The 16,349-nt window shown below is 49.4% G+C and overlaps 1 long non-coding RNA gene across 1 annotated transcript; it reads right to left on the bottom strand.

Moving 5' to 3' along the window:
* Positions 1 to 588: 588 nt before the first annotated feature.
* On the bottom strand, positions 589 to 12,044 carry LOC135275395 (uncharacterized). The gene is made up of 3 exons (XR_010342996.1): positions 11,945 to 12,044; positions 8,091 to 8,183; positions 589 to 1,749 (listed from the first exon to the last, which is right to left on the bottom strand). It is a non-coding gene; the product is annotated as an uncharacterized LOC135275395 (long non-coding RNA).
* Between the last annotated feature and the right edge of the window lie 4,305 nt (positions 12,045 to 16,349).

Here is a 16,349-nt window from a genome sequence, read left to right as displayed (position 1 = left end):
CTCAAAAAAATAAAATAATTTAATTTAATTTAATTAAAAAAGAATGTTTGGCCGGGCGTGGTGGCTTGCGCCTGCAATCCCAGCACTTTGGGAGGCTGAGGTGGGCAGATCACCTGAGGTCAGGAGTTCCAGACCAGACTGGCCAACATGGCAAAACCCCATCTCTACTTAAAATAAAAAAAAAATAGCCGGGCATGGTGACAGGTGCCTATAATCCCAACTACTAGGGAGGCTGAGGCAGGAGAATTCTTTGAAACCGGGAGGTGGAGGTTGCAGTGAGCCGAGATAGTGCCGCCTGTAATCCCAGCACTTCGGGAGGCCGAGGTGGGCCAGTCACCTGCGGTCAGGAGTTTGAGTCCAGCCTCGCCAACATGGCGAAACCTCATCTTTACTAAAAATACAAAAATTAGCCGAGCATGGTGGCACTTACCTGTAGTCCCAGCTACTCGAGAGGCTGAGTAGGAGAATCGCTTGAACCCAGGTGGTAGACACTGCACCTTTGCACTCCAGCCTGGGCAACAGAGTGAGACTCTGTCTCAAAAAAATAAATAAATAAGATGAGGAGAAAAAATACCATCTCTGTTTTCCTAGAACTTGTAGTTTGGGAGGGGAGAATGCCGAAAGTAAATTAAAAATTGCTGGCCAGGCACGATGATTCACGCTTGTAATCACAGCACTTTGGGATGCACTTTGTGAGCCACCACACCTGGCCGATTAGGTCTTACATATGAATTGGCTGGGCATGGTGGCTCACGCCTGTAATCCCAGCACTTTGGGAGGCCTAGGCCAGCAGATCACCTGAGATCTGGAGTTCAAGACCAGCCTGACCAACATGGAGAAACCCTGTCTCTACTAAAAATACAAAATTTGCCAGTCACGGTGGCGCGTGCCTATAATCCCAGCTACTCAGGAAGCTGAGGCAGAAGAATTGCTTGAACCTGGGAGGCAGAGGTTGCGGTGAGCCGAGATAGCACCATTGCACTCCAGCCTGGGCCACAAGAGCAAAATTCTGTCTCAAAATAAAATAATTATATATATACATAAATACATATATGACTTTTGGGAGAAACTGAAACATTTAGACAACAGCAAGGAGAATACAAAACCACAATGAGCTACCACTTCAGACACCAGAAAAGTGAAAGTGAAAAAGACTGACGATACCAAATGTTGATGAGGATGCGGAGCAACCAGAACTCTCAGACGTCGCTGATGGGAATCTGAATTAGTGCAACCGCCACGAAAGCGTCCGTAATATCTAATCGTGTTGAACACACCCTGCCCCCTGACCCACTTCCACTCCGGGGCATACAGGCAAAAGAAATGCACCCATGTGCTCCTTAAAGATGTAACCGATGCCAGGTGAGGTGGTTCACACCTGTAATCCCAGCACACTGGGAGGCAAGGGAGGAGGCTTGAGCCCAGGAGTTCGAGATCAGCCTAGGCAACAAGGCGAAACCCCATCTCTGCTAAAAATACAAAAAGTAGCTAGGCGTGGCGGCATGTGCCTGTAATCCCAACTACTCAGGGGGCTGAGGCATGTGGATTGATTGAATGCGGGAGGTAGCATGGCGAAACCGTGTCTCTACTAAACATACAAAATTAGCCGGGTATGGTGGTACATGCCTGCAATCCCAGCTATTTGGGGGGCTGAGGCAAGAGAATCACTTGAACCTGGGAAGCAGAGGTTGCGGTGAGCCGAGATTGTGCCATTGGACTCCAGCCTGGGCAACAAGAGTGAAACTCCATCTGGAAAAAAAAAAAGACATAACCTGGAATATTCCCACCAACATTATCCATGATAGCCCTAAATTGGAAAGAATCTGAATATCCTCCAGCTTTCGAATGGATAGAGAAATTACAGACTATTCATTCATACAGTGGATGACTGATCCATTTTAAGAATAAACAAACCGTACACAACAATATCGACCATCTACCACCATAATATGCAAAAGATTCCACTTATATAAAAGGGCAAAAACAGGCAAAACTGCTCTATGGTGTTAGAAACAGGGTAGAGGTGACCCTCCTGCAGCAGGAGGGTTAGTGACGGGATTTCCAGGAGGCGGAGCCCAGTGGACTGAACAGCTGAGAAGTTGCTAGAAACAGCAATTTGTTCCTCAGGGCTTTGCACCCAACTGTGGTCCAGCATGGAGTCTGTCTTGAGAGGCCAGATGTGGAGCCTCTCACAGGGGAATGAGAAGTGCCCCTCAGGGTCCCATGACCCCCCTTTCCTTGCCCGCACCACCACCAACTGGTAGGAACCCAGGACCAGTAGCCCCCATGAGCTGACATAGAGCATAATGGAAGCTTCTCCTGCTGCAGGCCCCGGACACCGCTCTGCCCCACGTGTACAGCCTGCTGACCAAAAGCTGGGTCCGCTGGCTTGACTAGAGAGAGCTAGACTCCAGGAATAAGTGAGGAGCTGGCCTTCCAGGCTAGAGACCAAGAGTTTCTCTGGGGAAAGGGGCTTCTTCCCCTGAAGGTCTGGGGCACTGGGAGGTTAATGGGCAGACCTCTGGCCTCAGCTTCCAGGGAAGGGGAGGGTGTGGGCAACATGAGGTGGCCACACTGGCCGCAAGCTGATGACCCCAGCCGGCCTCAGGATGTCTCAGCTCTAGGCACCATTTTGGGGTTTTTTTTGAGATGGCATCTCCCTCTGTCTCCCAGGCTGGACTGCAGTGGCACCATCTTGGCTCCATGAAACCTCTGCCTCCCGGGTTCAATCAATTCTTCCGCTTCAGCCTCCTGAGTAGCTGGGATTACAGGCATATACCACCAGGCTCAGCTAATTTTTGTATTTTTAGTAGAGACAGGGTTTCACCATGTTGGCCAGGTTGGTCTCAAACTCCTGACCTCAAGTGATCTGCCTGCCTCAGCCTCCCAAAGTGCTGGGATTACAGGTGTGAGCCACCACGCCCAGCCTAGGCATGGTTTTGGCAATCTGTCTCTTTGTGCCTTGGCTCCTTCTCCTCCCCGTCTTTGGAGGAGGCAGGTGAGGAGGGGTCGCTTCCCTGTTCCTGAAACGCAGACATATAACCTGCATGCAACCGTCAGGTGATCAGGGCCCCATCTGTCTGTCTTGAAGTCAGTGGTCAACAAAGCCTGAGTAGATGAATGCTCAGCTCTGGGCTGTACGCGTCGTGGGTGGCTCACTGACAGGCGTGAAGGAAGGCAGGACTCTTATTAGAATATGTTCAGGGTTTTCACCGAAGAAGCCCCGAGTGTGGGCCGGGCACTGTGCTCAGCGCTTTGATGCACAGTCTCATTTCATTCTCACCATTTACATACCACGAGTTCAGCCAAGATTCTTTACCTTTTTTTTTTTTTTAATAAAGACGGGGTTTCACCGTGTTGGTCAGGCTGGTCTTGAACTCCCGACCTCAGGTGATCCGCCCGCCTTGGCCTCCAAAGTGCTTGGATTACAGGCGTGAGCCACCACGCCCGGCCGCCAAGATTCTTTTCAGTCAAGTCTGGCGATATGTGCCTTTCAGCGGCAGCGCCTGTCCTTTCACACGTAGTCCGCTTATCGCTATGGGCGGGTTTAAGTCTTACATCTTGCTGTTTGTTATCCGTGTGCCCCCCTCCCTTGTTCCTCCTTTACTGCCTTCTGTTTGGTTGAGTCTTTACAAAACATTTTATTCCAGCTTCTCCACTTGCTTTTTAGCTATGCCTCTCTAGATTTTGGTTGCTGTAGTGAGGGTTACGCTGTGCATTTCTTCAACATCCAGTCTACTGTCCAATAATATTACCTCGCTTCACGTATAACGTAAGAACGTTACAAAAATATAATGCCACCAGTCTCCTCCAGTCTTTTGTGTTATTATGGTCATATATTTTATTGTTGTATGTGTTATAGATCCTGGAACACATTATTTTTGCTTTAAAAGGTGGATTCATTTTTAAAGAATTTAAGAAAAGAAACATCGTTTTGTGTATATTCACATACTTACCACTCCCAGCACTCTTGGTGTCTGCTTGGTTTTTTTTTTTCCCTCCCATAAGCCTGAAATTCTATCTGGTATCATTTTCCTTTAACCTAAAGACTTTTCTTTAGCATTTCTTTTTATTTTTTTTTTTTAAGTTGGAGTTTCACTCTTGTTGCCCAGGCTGGAGTGCAATGGTGTGATCTCAGCTCACTGCAACCTCTGCCTCCCAGGTTCAAGCAGTTCTCCTGTCTCAGCCTCCTGAGTAGCTGGGATTACAGGTACCTGCCACTATGCCTGGCTAATTTTTGGTATTTTTAGTAGAGATGGGGTTTCACCATGTTAGCCAGGCTGGTCTTGAACTCCTGACCTCAGGTGATCCGCCCACCTCAGCCTCCCAAAGTGCTGGGATTGCAGGTGTGAGCCACCGCACCTGGCTTCTTTAGCATTTCTTATACTGCAGGTCTGCTGGCAACAAATTCTCTGTTCTATTTATCCAAAAGTGGTTTTATATTTTCATTTTGAGGGATGTTTTCACTGATACCATTCAAAGTTAACAGATTTATTCTTTCATGACTGTCAGGTGCTGTTCCATCGTTGGCTGACGTGCATTGTTTCTATGAGAGGTCTGCAGTCTTCCGCAGCCTTGTTTTCCCGTATGTAATTGTCTCCTCCCACCCCACCCACTCCAGCTGCTTTCCAGATTCTCTCTCATTGATTTTCACAGTCTGCCCATGGCGTGCCTAAATACAGTTTTCTTTGCATTCATCCTGGCTGGGGCTCACTCAACTTCCTGAATCTGTAGATTAATTTTCTTTTTTCAATCAACCTTGGAATATTTTCGGCATAATTTTTTCTCTGTCTTATTCTCTCTCTTTTCTCCTCTGAAATGCCAATTAAATGGATGTTAGGCTGCTTCATCCTGCTCCACAGCTTATTGAGGCTCCATTTTCAGTCATGTTTCTCTTTGTGCTTCTGATGGCAGTGGTGGCCCATCTGGAGTGGCTGCTGCCATTACACCAGCTGAAATGGGGAGGTGTAGCCAGGGCTGTATACTCCCTGGGGACAGATGGGAGCCCCACCTCTTCTGAGCTTGTGGGGCAGGAGCTCCCTGGATGCAGCCACAGCCACCCAAGTTATGCCTGTAGTCCTGGGCCTCCCACGGCATGGAGCAGGCAGGAGCCCCACCCCACTGGGCACAGCTGCCACCCAAGTGGTGGCTGCAGACCCAGGCCTCCCTGGGCTCTTGGTAGGGGCAGGAGCAGGCAAGAGCCCTGCCCTCCCAGGTGCAGTTGCAGCCACAAACTGCAGCTGCAGACCCAAGCCTCCCGATCCATGCAGCAGGCAGAAGCCCTGCATACCCCACCCCACCCCCTGCAGCTGCAGGGCCCAAACATGCTCAGATCAGTACTGACACACCAGCCCCCAGCCACTTCGGCCCCCTCCAGACTTTGAGCACCAGCAAGCATACGAGGGAAGCTGATAGGGGTTGAGGGCAGCTCAGCACTGGCCTGCAGGCACCCCTCGGTACCTACAGCCTGGGCACCATGAATGGCAGCAGGAAGCAGACAGGTTCATGGGCAGCAGGGGGCGGGTCTCCAAGGAGGTCCCCTCTTCGGGCCAGAGAGGGCCTGAAGGCTGGGGGTTGGGCTGCCAGTCCCACAGGCTAAAGTTGGAAACTTGTAGTGCCTTTTTCGAGCCTGCCCATGGCCACCCATGGACAATCAGTGTGCACTTCCTCCCCTCTGAGGCCCATAAAAGCCCCAGGCTCAGCCAGAGCTGAGCATAGGTTAGGAAAGCCAGCTGCAGAGAAGAGCTACCACTCCAGGGCCTCCTCTCTACAGAGAGCCGCAGAGATGATGGGATGACCTGCCTGCAGAAGAGCTACCCACTCCAGGGCCTCCTCTGAGCTATTCTGTTACTCAATAAAGCTCCTGTTAGTCTTGCTCACCCTCCACCTGTTCACATACCTCATTCTTCCTAGACACAGGACAAGAACTTAGGACCTGCTGAATGGTAAGGCTGAAAGAGCTGTAACACGAACAGGGCTGAAACATGCCCCTTGCTCACCACATTGTGGGTGAAGATAAGTAGAGAAGAGCCACAGCCCTTCAGGGAGTCTAGACCTGAGAGCTCAAGCCAGGGCTATGACTCCCTCTTTGGGGCCCTGCAGTTTCTGGAGTCTCCAAGCTTCTGGGCACCACCATGTTCCCTGACGGCAGCCTTCAAAGATGCTTGCAGTGTGCCTGATCCAGTCACAGCCTCGCAGAAAGCCAGTGCCCATGCTGGCACCTGGAGCTGCCCACCTCACTGCAGCAGCAGGCATGGCTGACTGTGGGCAGGGGCCAGGCCCCATGCTCATTTGCTCACACACCCTTGGCTGCTCCATGCTTGGCTCTCCCTTGGCAGGCATGGGATCCAGGCTGGTGGTGTGAGCTGAGTGCAATCTGCCAGGCCAGTGAGTGGAACAAGCCCAGTGGGCCTGAGCAAAACTCAGGCAGAGGTGCCATGGTCCACAGTGGTCTCCAGCCAGAAAAGTGACACCCCAAAGATCCTGCAACACTTCCATGTAGAGAATTTCTACTGACCTGTCTTAAAATTGAGAATAATATGCTATTGTTTTTTTTAGACAAGCTCTCACTCTGTCACCCAGACTATTGTGACATGATCACAGCTGACTGCAGCCTCAAACTCCTGAGCTTAAGTGATCTTCCTGCCTCAGCCTCCCAAGTAGCTGGGACTGTGGGCACAGGCCACCATGACCGGATAATTTTTGCTTTTTTTTTTTTTTTTTGTAGAGCTGGGGTTTTGCCATGTTGCCCAGGCTGGTCTTGAACTCCTGGACTCAAGTGATCCTCCTGACTTGGCTTAGTGCTGGGATTATAGGTACAAGCCATTGTGCCCAGCCAAGTCTAGCATGCTTTAGTCCCATCCAATGAATGTTCAATCTTAGACATTGTATTTTTTTAGTTTAAAATTTGATCTGATTCTCTCTTTTTAAAAAATAGTTGCTGTATCTCCCCCCTCCCACCTTTTTCATTTGAGACAGAGTCTCACTCTGTTGCCCAGGCTGGTGTGCAGTGGCACGATGCCAGCTCACTGCAACATCCATCTCCCAGGTTCAAGCAATTCTCCTGCCTCCACCTCCCTCCTGTGACTACAGGCACATACCATCACTCCTGGCTAATTTTTTGTATTTTTAGTAGAGACGGCATTTCACCACGTTGCCCAGGCTGCTCTTGAACTCCTGACCTCAAGTGATCCACCTGCCTCAGCCTTCCAATGTGTTGGGTTTACAAGCATGAGCCACCATGCCCAGCCTTGTTATATGTTTAATTATATCCACCCCCTTCCAAAGATATGTTGTATTCCTAACCCCCCGTACCTCAGAATGTGACCTCATTTAGAAATCAAGTCATTGCTGATGTAATTACTTAAGATGAGGTCATAATAGTGGAGTAAGGTAGGCCTTAATGCAATATGCCTGGTGTCATGGTTTTTTGTTGTTGTTGCTTTTTTTCCGAGACAGGATCTCACTCTTGCCCAGGTTGGAGTGCAATGGTACAATTTTGGCTCACTGCAACCTCTGCCTCCCAGGCTCAAGCAATCCTCCCACCTCAGCCTCCTGAGTAGCTGGGACTATAGGCATGCACCACTGCACCCAGCTATATTTTGTATTTTTAGTAGAGATACAGTTTCACCATGTTGCCCAGTCTGGTCTTGAACTCCTGGGCTTGAGTAATCCACCTGCCTCGTCATCCCAAAGTGCTGGGATTACAGGCATGAGCCACTGTGTCCAGCCGAACTGGTGTCCTTATAAGAAAAGAGAGGAGGCCAGGTGCAGTGGCTCATGCCTATAATCCCGGAACTTTGGGAGGCCAATGCAGACGAAGCATTTGAGGCCAGAAGTTCAAAACCAGCCTGGGCAACTGGCAAAACCCTGTTTCTACTAAAAGTACAAAAATAGCTGGGCATGGTGATGCACGCCTATAATCCCAGCTACTCCAGAGGCTGAGGCAAGAGAATAGCTTAAACCCAGGAGGCAAACATTGCAGTGAACTGAGATCATGCCACTACACTACAGCCTGGGCAACAAAGTGAGACTCTGTCTCAAAAAAAAAATAAAAAAGAAGAAGAGAGAGGCTGGGAGTGGTGGCTTACCTGTAATCGCAGCACTTTGGGAAGCTGGGGCGGGTGGATCGCTTGAGCCCAGGAGTTTGAGACCAGCCTTGGCAATACGGTGAAACCCTGTCTCTACCAAAAATACAAAAATCAAGTCAATCTCATAACCCAGTCTCATAACCCAGTCTCAAAATAAATGAACAAATAAATACATTAAAATTTAAAAAGAAATAAGAAGAGAGAGCCCTGGGAAGAATGCCATGTGAGGAGGAAGGAAGAGATTGGAGTGATGCATCTGTAAGCCAAGGAATGCCGACGATGGCTGTCTGTCACCGGAAGCTAGGAGAGAGACATGAACAGATTCTTCCTGAGAGCCGTGGGGAGAAATCCGCCCTGCTCATACCTGAATTTTATACTTTTAGCCTCTGTAAGTATGGAAGAGAACATTTCTTTTGTTTTATGCCACTGAGTTTGTGCCACTTTGTTCTCGTGGCCCTAGGAAACTAATACACTCCTTAAATTACTCTTGCCTTTATCCGTTATAATTTCCTTTGCTTTGCCTTATAGATTCATTTTACTTTGTTACTTTTTTTTCTATTCTCTTCTTTCTTTCCTTCTTTCTCTCTTTTTCTTTTTCTTTTTTTCACCCAGGTTGGAGTGCAGTGGTGCAATCATACCTCATTGCAGCCCCAAACTCCTGAGCTCAAGCAATCTCCCTGTCCCAGCCTCTCAATTAGCTAGAACAACAGGCATGTGCCACCACATTCAGCTAAAATTTTTTTTTTGACTGAGTCTTGCTCTGTTGCCCAGGCTGGAGTGCAGTGGCGCAATTTCAGCTCACCGCAACCTCTGCCTTCTGGGTTCAAACAATTCTTCTGCCTCAGCCTCCCAAGTAGCTGGGACTACAGGTGCACACCATCATGCCCAGCTAATTTTTGTATTCTTAGTAGAGACAGAGTTTCACCATATTGGCCAGGCTGGTCTCAAACTCCTGACCTCCTGATCTGCCTGCCTCAGCCTCCCCAGAGTGCTAGGATTACAGGCATGAGCCACTGCTCCCAGCCTCAGCTAATTTTTAAATTTGTTTGCAGAGACAGGGTCTTGCTATGTTGCCTAGGCGTGCCTTGAACTCTTGGCTTCAAGCAATCTTTCCACCTTATCCTCCCAAAGTGCTGGGATTATAGGCATGAGCCACTGTGCCCAGCCTTCTTGTAGATTGCAATAAAGGAATGTGTTACAATGATTTAAAGTCTGCCTATGAATCCCAACATCTAGTGGCTGTTTCTATTATTTTAAATCTTCATTATGTGTCCCATTTTTCTGTTGCTTTATCTATCTAGTAATTTTTTATTTTATGCTGGGCATTGTAAATAATAACAGTACAGAGATTCTGGATTGTGTTGACTTCCTCTGAAGAATTTTGCATATTGCTCTGTTTAGTTGCTGACCGTTCACCTTGATTTGGTGGAGGCTTGATTTTAAACTTTGTTGGGGTAGGTTTGTTTAGGCTTCTTCCTAAGTCATGATCTCCCAGGATCTCAATGAAAAAGGCTGGTGTGTTTACCAAGCCCCACTTGGTGAGATTTGAACTAGAAAATCCATCTTCCAAATATCAAGCAGCTACAGGAACCCATGCGCCCCTCTTTCCGTCTTCCATCTGTGTCTTCCCCTAGGCTTCTTGGAGTCATGCTCCATGCCAGAGTCAGCTGAGGATTTAAGGGGAGTTTCCTCCCTCTGTGGCTGTCTTTTCTGGGATTTCTTTCTTCTCTCTCTCAATTTCCAGTTGCTCTGGAAGCCCTAAACTCCAACTATGTAGTCTTGAGTCAATAAGACTTCTATTTTCTGCTTGATTTCTATTAGCAATGTACCACATAAACTAGGGGATACCCTGCAGGATAAAGCCAGTGTGAAGGAAAAATAAATCTTGGGACCCCCAAATCACTAATCTAAAGGGAAACGTCAAGCTGGGAACTGCTTAGGGAAACCTGCCTTCCGTTCCATTCAGTCACCCCTCTGCTCACTGAGATAAATGCATATCTGATTGCCTCATGTGGAGAGGCTAGTCATTTGCAGAGGCTACTCAGAAACTCTAAAGAATGCAACCATTTGTCTATTATCTACCCATGACCTGGAAGCCCCCTCCCCTCCCCTGCCTTTGCTGGGAGTTGTCCCAGTTTCCGGACTGAGCCAATGGACATCTTACACACATCGATGTCTCCCTAAAATGTATAAAACCAAGCTGTGCCCTTACCACCTTGGGCACATATCATCAGGTCTACCTGAGGCTGTCACGGGCATGTGTCCTCAACCTTGGCAAAATAAACCTTCTAAATTAACTGAGACCTGTCTCAGATTTTCAGGGTTCACACCAGATAAATGCGTCTCTCACCAGTATGACTCCCTTCTTCCAAGAACCACATTCCTAAAATAAATAAACAACCGAAAAAGAAAGAAAAAAAGAACCACATTCCTTTCTGTCTCTGCCTATTTTGGGTCACTCTTTAGTACTTTTGAACAAATTTTTTTTTCTTTTTTTGAGACGGAGTTTCACTCTTGTTGCCCAGGCTGGAGTGCAATGGCACAATCTTGTCTCATCGCAACCTCTGTCTCCCGGGTTCAAGCAATTCTCCTGCCTCAGCCTTCAGAGTAGCTGGGATTACAAGCATGCATGCGTCACCATGCCTGGCTGATTTTGTATTTTTAGTAGAGACAGGGTTTCTCCATGTTGGTCAGGCTGGTCTCGAACTCCCAACCTCAGGTGATCTGCCCACCTCGGCCTCCCAAAGTGCTGGGATTACAGATGTGAGCCATTGTGCCCGGCCTTCGATCAAATTATTTTATATGTATATATATTTTTCCGACTTTATTGTTGTCACCAGCAGAAAGTTAGTCTGACACAAGCGGCTCCTCCACTCCGAGCTTCATAGGTCACTACACTCTACTACCTAAGACTTAGAATTGAGGGCTCATGTCCGGTCTGGTTTTAGACTTGACATTGGAAATGATATGACTTAGTGGAAAGTACAGGCCCTTTTGTCAGGGTCTGGAGCCTGCCAACCCTGATATTGAGCCTTCACCTTGACCCTTCACTGTGTGACCCTGAGCAAGCCTCTTTACCTCACTGAGCCTCGGTGGCCTCATCTGTGTAATGGGAATCACCCTGTCTTACAGGATGAAGAATGGAAGGAACCCCAGTGAAAACCCAGCACATTGTTAAGAGTGAATTACAGACCAGGTGCGGTGGCTCACGCCTGTAATCCCAGCACTTTGGGAGGCCAAGGCAGCAGATGACTTGAGGTCAGGAGTTCGAGACCAGTCTGGCCAACATGGTGAAGCCCCATCTCTACTAAAAATACAATACTTAGCCAGGTGTGGTGACAGGTGCCTGTAATCCCAGCTACTAAGGAGGCTGAAGCAGGAGAATCACCTGAACCTGGGAGGTGGAGGCTGCAGTGAGCCGAGACTGAGCCACTGCACTCCAGCCTGGGCAACAAGAGTGAAACTCCTTCTCGAAAAAAAAAAAAAAAAAAAGAGTGAATTATACAGTTCTTTTCTCACAAGTAAAGGTTCCCAAATGATGTGACAGTAAACTAGACCCAATGCTTGCTTTGAGTAAGACCCTACCCTACTCTGGTGACATTTTTGACATACAAGCTGATGTCCGCAAGTCTGGTTTTAGTTTTCACTGTCATGTCAGGGGTGCACCTGCGGAGTGCAGGGAACTGCACCCCCAAGGATGGCCCAAACTGTGCCTCCTGGGCAGCAGAAAGTCGCCAGTTAGAGGGCTCGTGTCTGGGCGAAATCAATTCCTGACTGAGTGGAAGAGGTTAGCTGGGGTGACACTCCCTCAAAAGGCTTTCAACAACAATCCAAATAAGAAGAAATCAAAATACCTGGCATTGATGGGGACAGTCCCCCTCCGAAGTGGCAGCGGTCACTGACACAGCAGCCAAAACAAGCACCTTGGCAGAGGGGACTGCTGTCTTCAGGCAGGGCTGCTCCTGGACTAGCTTGTGTGGCCTTGGGAAAGACCGCGCCCCTCTCTGGGGCTCCTCCCATCACTGCGCAGGACTAGCTTGTGTGGCCTTGGGAAAGACCCCGCCCCTCTCTGGGGCTCCTCCCATCACTTGCGCTGGACTAGCTTGTGTGGCCTTGGGAAAGACCCCACCCCTCTCTGGGGCTCCTCCCATCACTTGCGCGGAGAGATGATTTCTTTTGTTTTGAGATAGAATCTTGCTCTGTCGCCCAGGCTGGAGTGCAATGGCGTGATCTCCAGCTCACTGCAACTTCTACCTCCTGGGTTCAAGCGATTCTCCTGCCTAAGCCTCCTGAGTAGCTGGGATTACACGCTCCTGCCACCACGCCCTGCTAATTTTTTTTTTTTTTTTTTTTTTGAGATGGAGTCTAGCTCTGTAGCCCAGGCTGGAGTGCAGTGGCATGATCTTGGCTCACTGCAACCTCCATTTCCCTGGTCCCGGTTCAAGCAATTCTACCTCAGCCTCCCGAGTAGCTGGGATTACAGGCATGAGCCACCATGCCCAGCTAATTTTTGTCTTTTTTTAGAGACGGGGTTTCACCATGTTGACCAGTCTGGTCTTGAACTCCTGACCTCGTGATCTGTCTGCCTCAGCCTCCCAAAGTGCTGGGATTGTAGGCGTGAGCCACTGCACCCGGCCAATTTTTGTATTTTTAGTATAAACAGGGCTTCATCATGTTGCCCAGGCTGACCTCAAGTGATCTGCCTGCCTCAGCCTCCCAAAATGCTGGGATTACAGGGGTGAGCCACTGCACCCAGCGGAGATATGATTTCTAAGGGTCCACCTGAACATGGGATCAGAAATCAGGAGCCCTGACCCCTGACCATGGTCCTGCCTCCCACGTGGTAAGTGAGGTTGGGCACCTCAGTCAGTCTCTGCCTCAGTGTCTCCATCTGTAACACAGGGCACATGCCCAACACTGTCTGTATCAGGCCGTCAAGAGTACCTCAAAAATAATCAGGTGATCTGAAAACCAAACATGTAGTGCACCCAAAGATCCACGGCCTCGTACGTCGCTGGGCAAACTCAACAGTCTTAAGGCAACTAGGGGAAATGGAGCCAGCTCCCCTTGGGGAAAAAAAATGAGAGCTTTCAAAGACAGACAAATAACTTGCAATTTAAATGCATAAGAGACCAGGCTGTGCCACCACATATGCAGATAGATGCAAATGATATGCAAATAGCCTGACTAAGCCTGGGTTTGCCAACGTCCTTTGCCAAGCAGCCAGTTATGGGGTTCAGCCAGGTCTGATCTGTGCCAGAAGCTCACATCTGGGGCCCAGAGGCCTTGGGTGAATGTTCAATGCCACCTCCTCCAGGAAGCCTTCCAAGATGCAGCAGTTCTCAGCCCCCTCTCTGCTCTCTCCAGGGCTTGGAGTCTGCCTCTGAATCATCTGCAGGGGTGGTTACTTCTCTGCCTCCAGACCGTGAGCTCCCAAGGGGAGGGGCTCCCTCTTGTTCACCACACCGGCAACTGGCACAAAGCCTGGCAGTGAGGAGGCACCAGGGCTGCAGGCCAAGTGGACACGGGAAGGTAGGATGGGTGGATGAGTTTGTTTCTGAGTCCTCCTCCATTCAGGACACGGCTGAGCCCTCTTCGGGGCCTTCAGCTGTGCTGTCACCCAACAATGAGTGACATTCAGCATCAGTGCCTCGTTACCAATGAAGAGGAAAGGACTGAAGTTTGCAAGTGACATGTCATCTATGAGGCAGGAAAGCCTCCCTTCAGCGGGTCTCATGACTCTCTCACCCTTTCTTCCATTCTACCATCCTTTCTGGGGTGCGCCAGGGCTTGATGCAGACGAGGTGCACAATAAATATGCAGTAAATAATAGCAAACCCATGAATGAATGAGTGCATGAATGAACAAATCAGTGAGACTTCTGCTAGCTTGCCAGAAATTGCCCATATTGCCGGAAATTGCTAGAATTGTCAGAAGCCAGAGCCCGTTCTGTCTGCGCCACATCCCTCAAGTTCTGCTACTGATCTTTGTCTATATGTCGTAGCCATTATGAGTGCTTTTTGGCGTCTGTGAATTTCAGGACTGTGGCAGACACTTTCTGTGCCATGTCACATGCCCTCGGTCCCCTCTGATCAGGGTTGCAGCACGGGTTCCACCTCCTACTGGCAAGGGGCCACCTCTCAGGTGCTACCTGCCTTGGGGGTGAAGGCTCCCGGAGCAAACTTCTGCAGTGGAGGGCAGGAGCCAGCGGATAGATGCCCCCACCTGGAATCTTCCAGAAGACCATTCTAGGAGGCATTCTGTTTGCTTCCAGAATTCCCAGAGGAATTCAGCCTCTCCTCCCCGACCACAGCCGTCTCAGACACACACACCTCCATCTCTCCTCCCCACCGCCACACTCTCCCTCCTCCTGGCATCACCCCCAAGTCCTTAATGTGGGCTCTGCTTTCAAGGGACCCCAAATTAGGACATAGGCACAAAAAAAATCTCAAAAAATCTGGTTACCATGGCTGTGCATCTCACAAATATGGTATAAACGCGAAGGTGGAAAATAGATTGAGGATGGCTCGTGTTCACAGCCGAAGTGAACCATTTCATTTGTAAGTCAGTGTCGAGTGGCACTGAACAAGCGCTCATTCATTCATTCATTCTTGGCCACCTGTACCAGGCACTGAGCACCACATGCAAAGTCCCACCCTCGTGGCACTCACAGCCTGGCGGTGAATACAGAGACCGGGCGGCCCATCCCTGCGGAATGGTTTCGTTATGGATGGGTGCTCAGCACCTGCATGTCAGTTGGTCGTTTTTTCTTGTTTTTTGAGCCGGAGTCTCGCTCTGTCGCCCAGGCTGGAGTGCAGTGGCGCCATCTCGGCTCACTGCAACCTCCAACTCCCAGGTTCAAGTGATTCTCCTGCCTCCCAGCTCCCGAGTAGCTGGGACTACAGGCATGCGCCACCACGCCAAGTTAATTTTTTGTATTTTTAGTAGAGACAGGGTTTCACCATGTTAGCCAGGATGGTCTCGATCTCCTGACCTCATGATCTGCCCGCCTCAGCCTCCCAAAGTGCTGAGATTACAGGCGTGAGCCACCGCGCCCGGCCGTTGGTTGTTTATTTGAATCCTTAGACTATTCGGTTCCTCCGCGGGCACAACTGTGTCCATTTAGGTGAGAAAACGGGACTGGAGTGTAGGGGACTGTTGGCTGAGGAAGGTCAGACAGGTCAGAAGTGGTGGAGCTGAGGCCTGAACCCACAGCTTCTAATCTGGAGCCAGCAGAGGCCCTTGGCCCTTGGCTCTGCCTAGGAGTCACCTGGCCTGAGCTCTAGACAAATGCAAGACACATAAGCCGTCTTCAGTGTTCTGGCAGCCACATTAAAATCAAATAAAAAGAAACTGGGGCTGGGCGCAGTGGCTCATGTCTGTAATCCCAGCACTTTGGGAGACTGAGGCAGGCAGATCGCTTGAGGTCAGGAGTTCAAGACCAGCCTGGGCAACATGGTGAAACATGGAGGCAGAGGTTTCAGTGAGCTGAGATTGCGCCACTTCACTCCAGCCTGAACAACAGAGTGAGACTCTGTCTAAAAAAAAAAGAACAGAAAAGAAATTGGTAGAATTTTTTCTCATGATATTTGTATTTGCCGGGTGTGGTGGCTCACCTCTGTAGTCTGAGCACTTTGGGAGGCCAAGGCGGGCGGATCACGGGGTCAGGAGTTCGAGACCGGGTTGGTCAACATGGTGAAACCCCTTCTCTACTAAAAGTACAAAAATTAGCCAGGCACGGTGGCGCGCGCCTGTAATCCCAGCTACTCAGGAGGCTGAGGCAAGAGAATCGCTTGACCCTGGGAGGCGGAGGTTGCAGTGAGCTGAGATTGTGCTACTACACTTCAGCCTGGGCAACAGAGCAAGACTCTGTCTCGAAAAAAAACATTGTATTTAACCTAATAGATCCAAAATATTATCACTTTGACATGTAATAAATATTTAAGGCCAGGTATGGTGGCTCACGCCTGTAATCTCAGGACTTTGGGAGGCCAAGGTGGGTGGATCACGTGAGGTTGGGAGTTCAAGATCAGCCTGACCAACATGGAGAAACTCCATCTCTACTAAAAATACAAAATTAGCTGGGCGTGATGGCGGGCGCCTGTGATCCCAGCTACATGGGAGGCTGAGGCAGGAGAATCACTTGAACCCAGGAGGTAGAGGTTGCAGTGAGCCAAGATTACACCATTGCACTCCAGCCTGGACAACAGAGCAAAAACTCCGTCTCTTAAAATAAATAAATACATAAATAAATAAATA

The sequence above is a fragment of the Aotus nancymaae genome, unplaced genomic scaffold (assembly GCF_030222135.1).
Source record: "Aotus nancymaae isolate 86718 unplaced genomic scaffold, 86718_ANA_hifiasm-v0.15.2.pri h1tg000003l, whole genome shotgun sequence".
NCBI lineage: Eukaryota > Metazoa > Chordata > Mammalia > Primates > Aotidae > Aotus > Aotus nancymaae.
The sequence above is the reverse complement of the archived record's forward strand: the minus strand, read 5'-3'. Positions and strand labels throughout refer to the sequence as shown.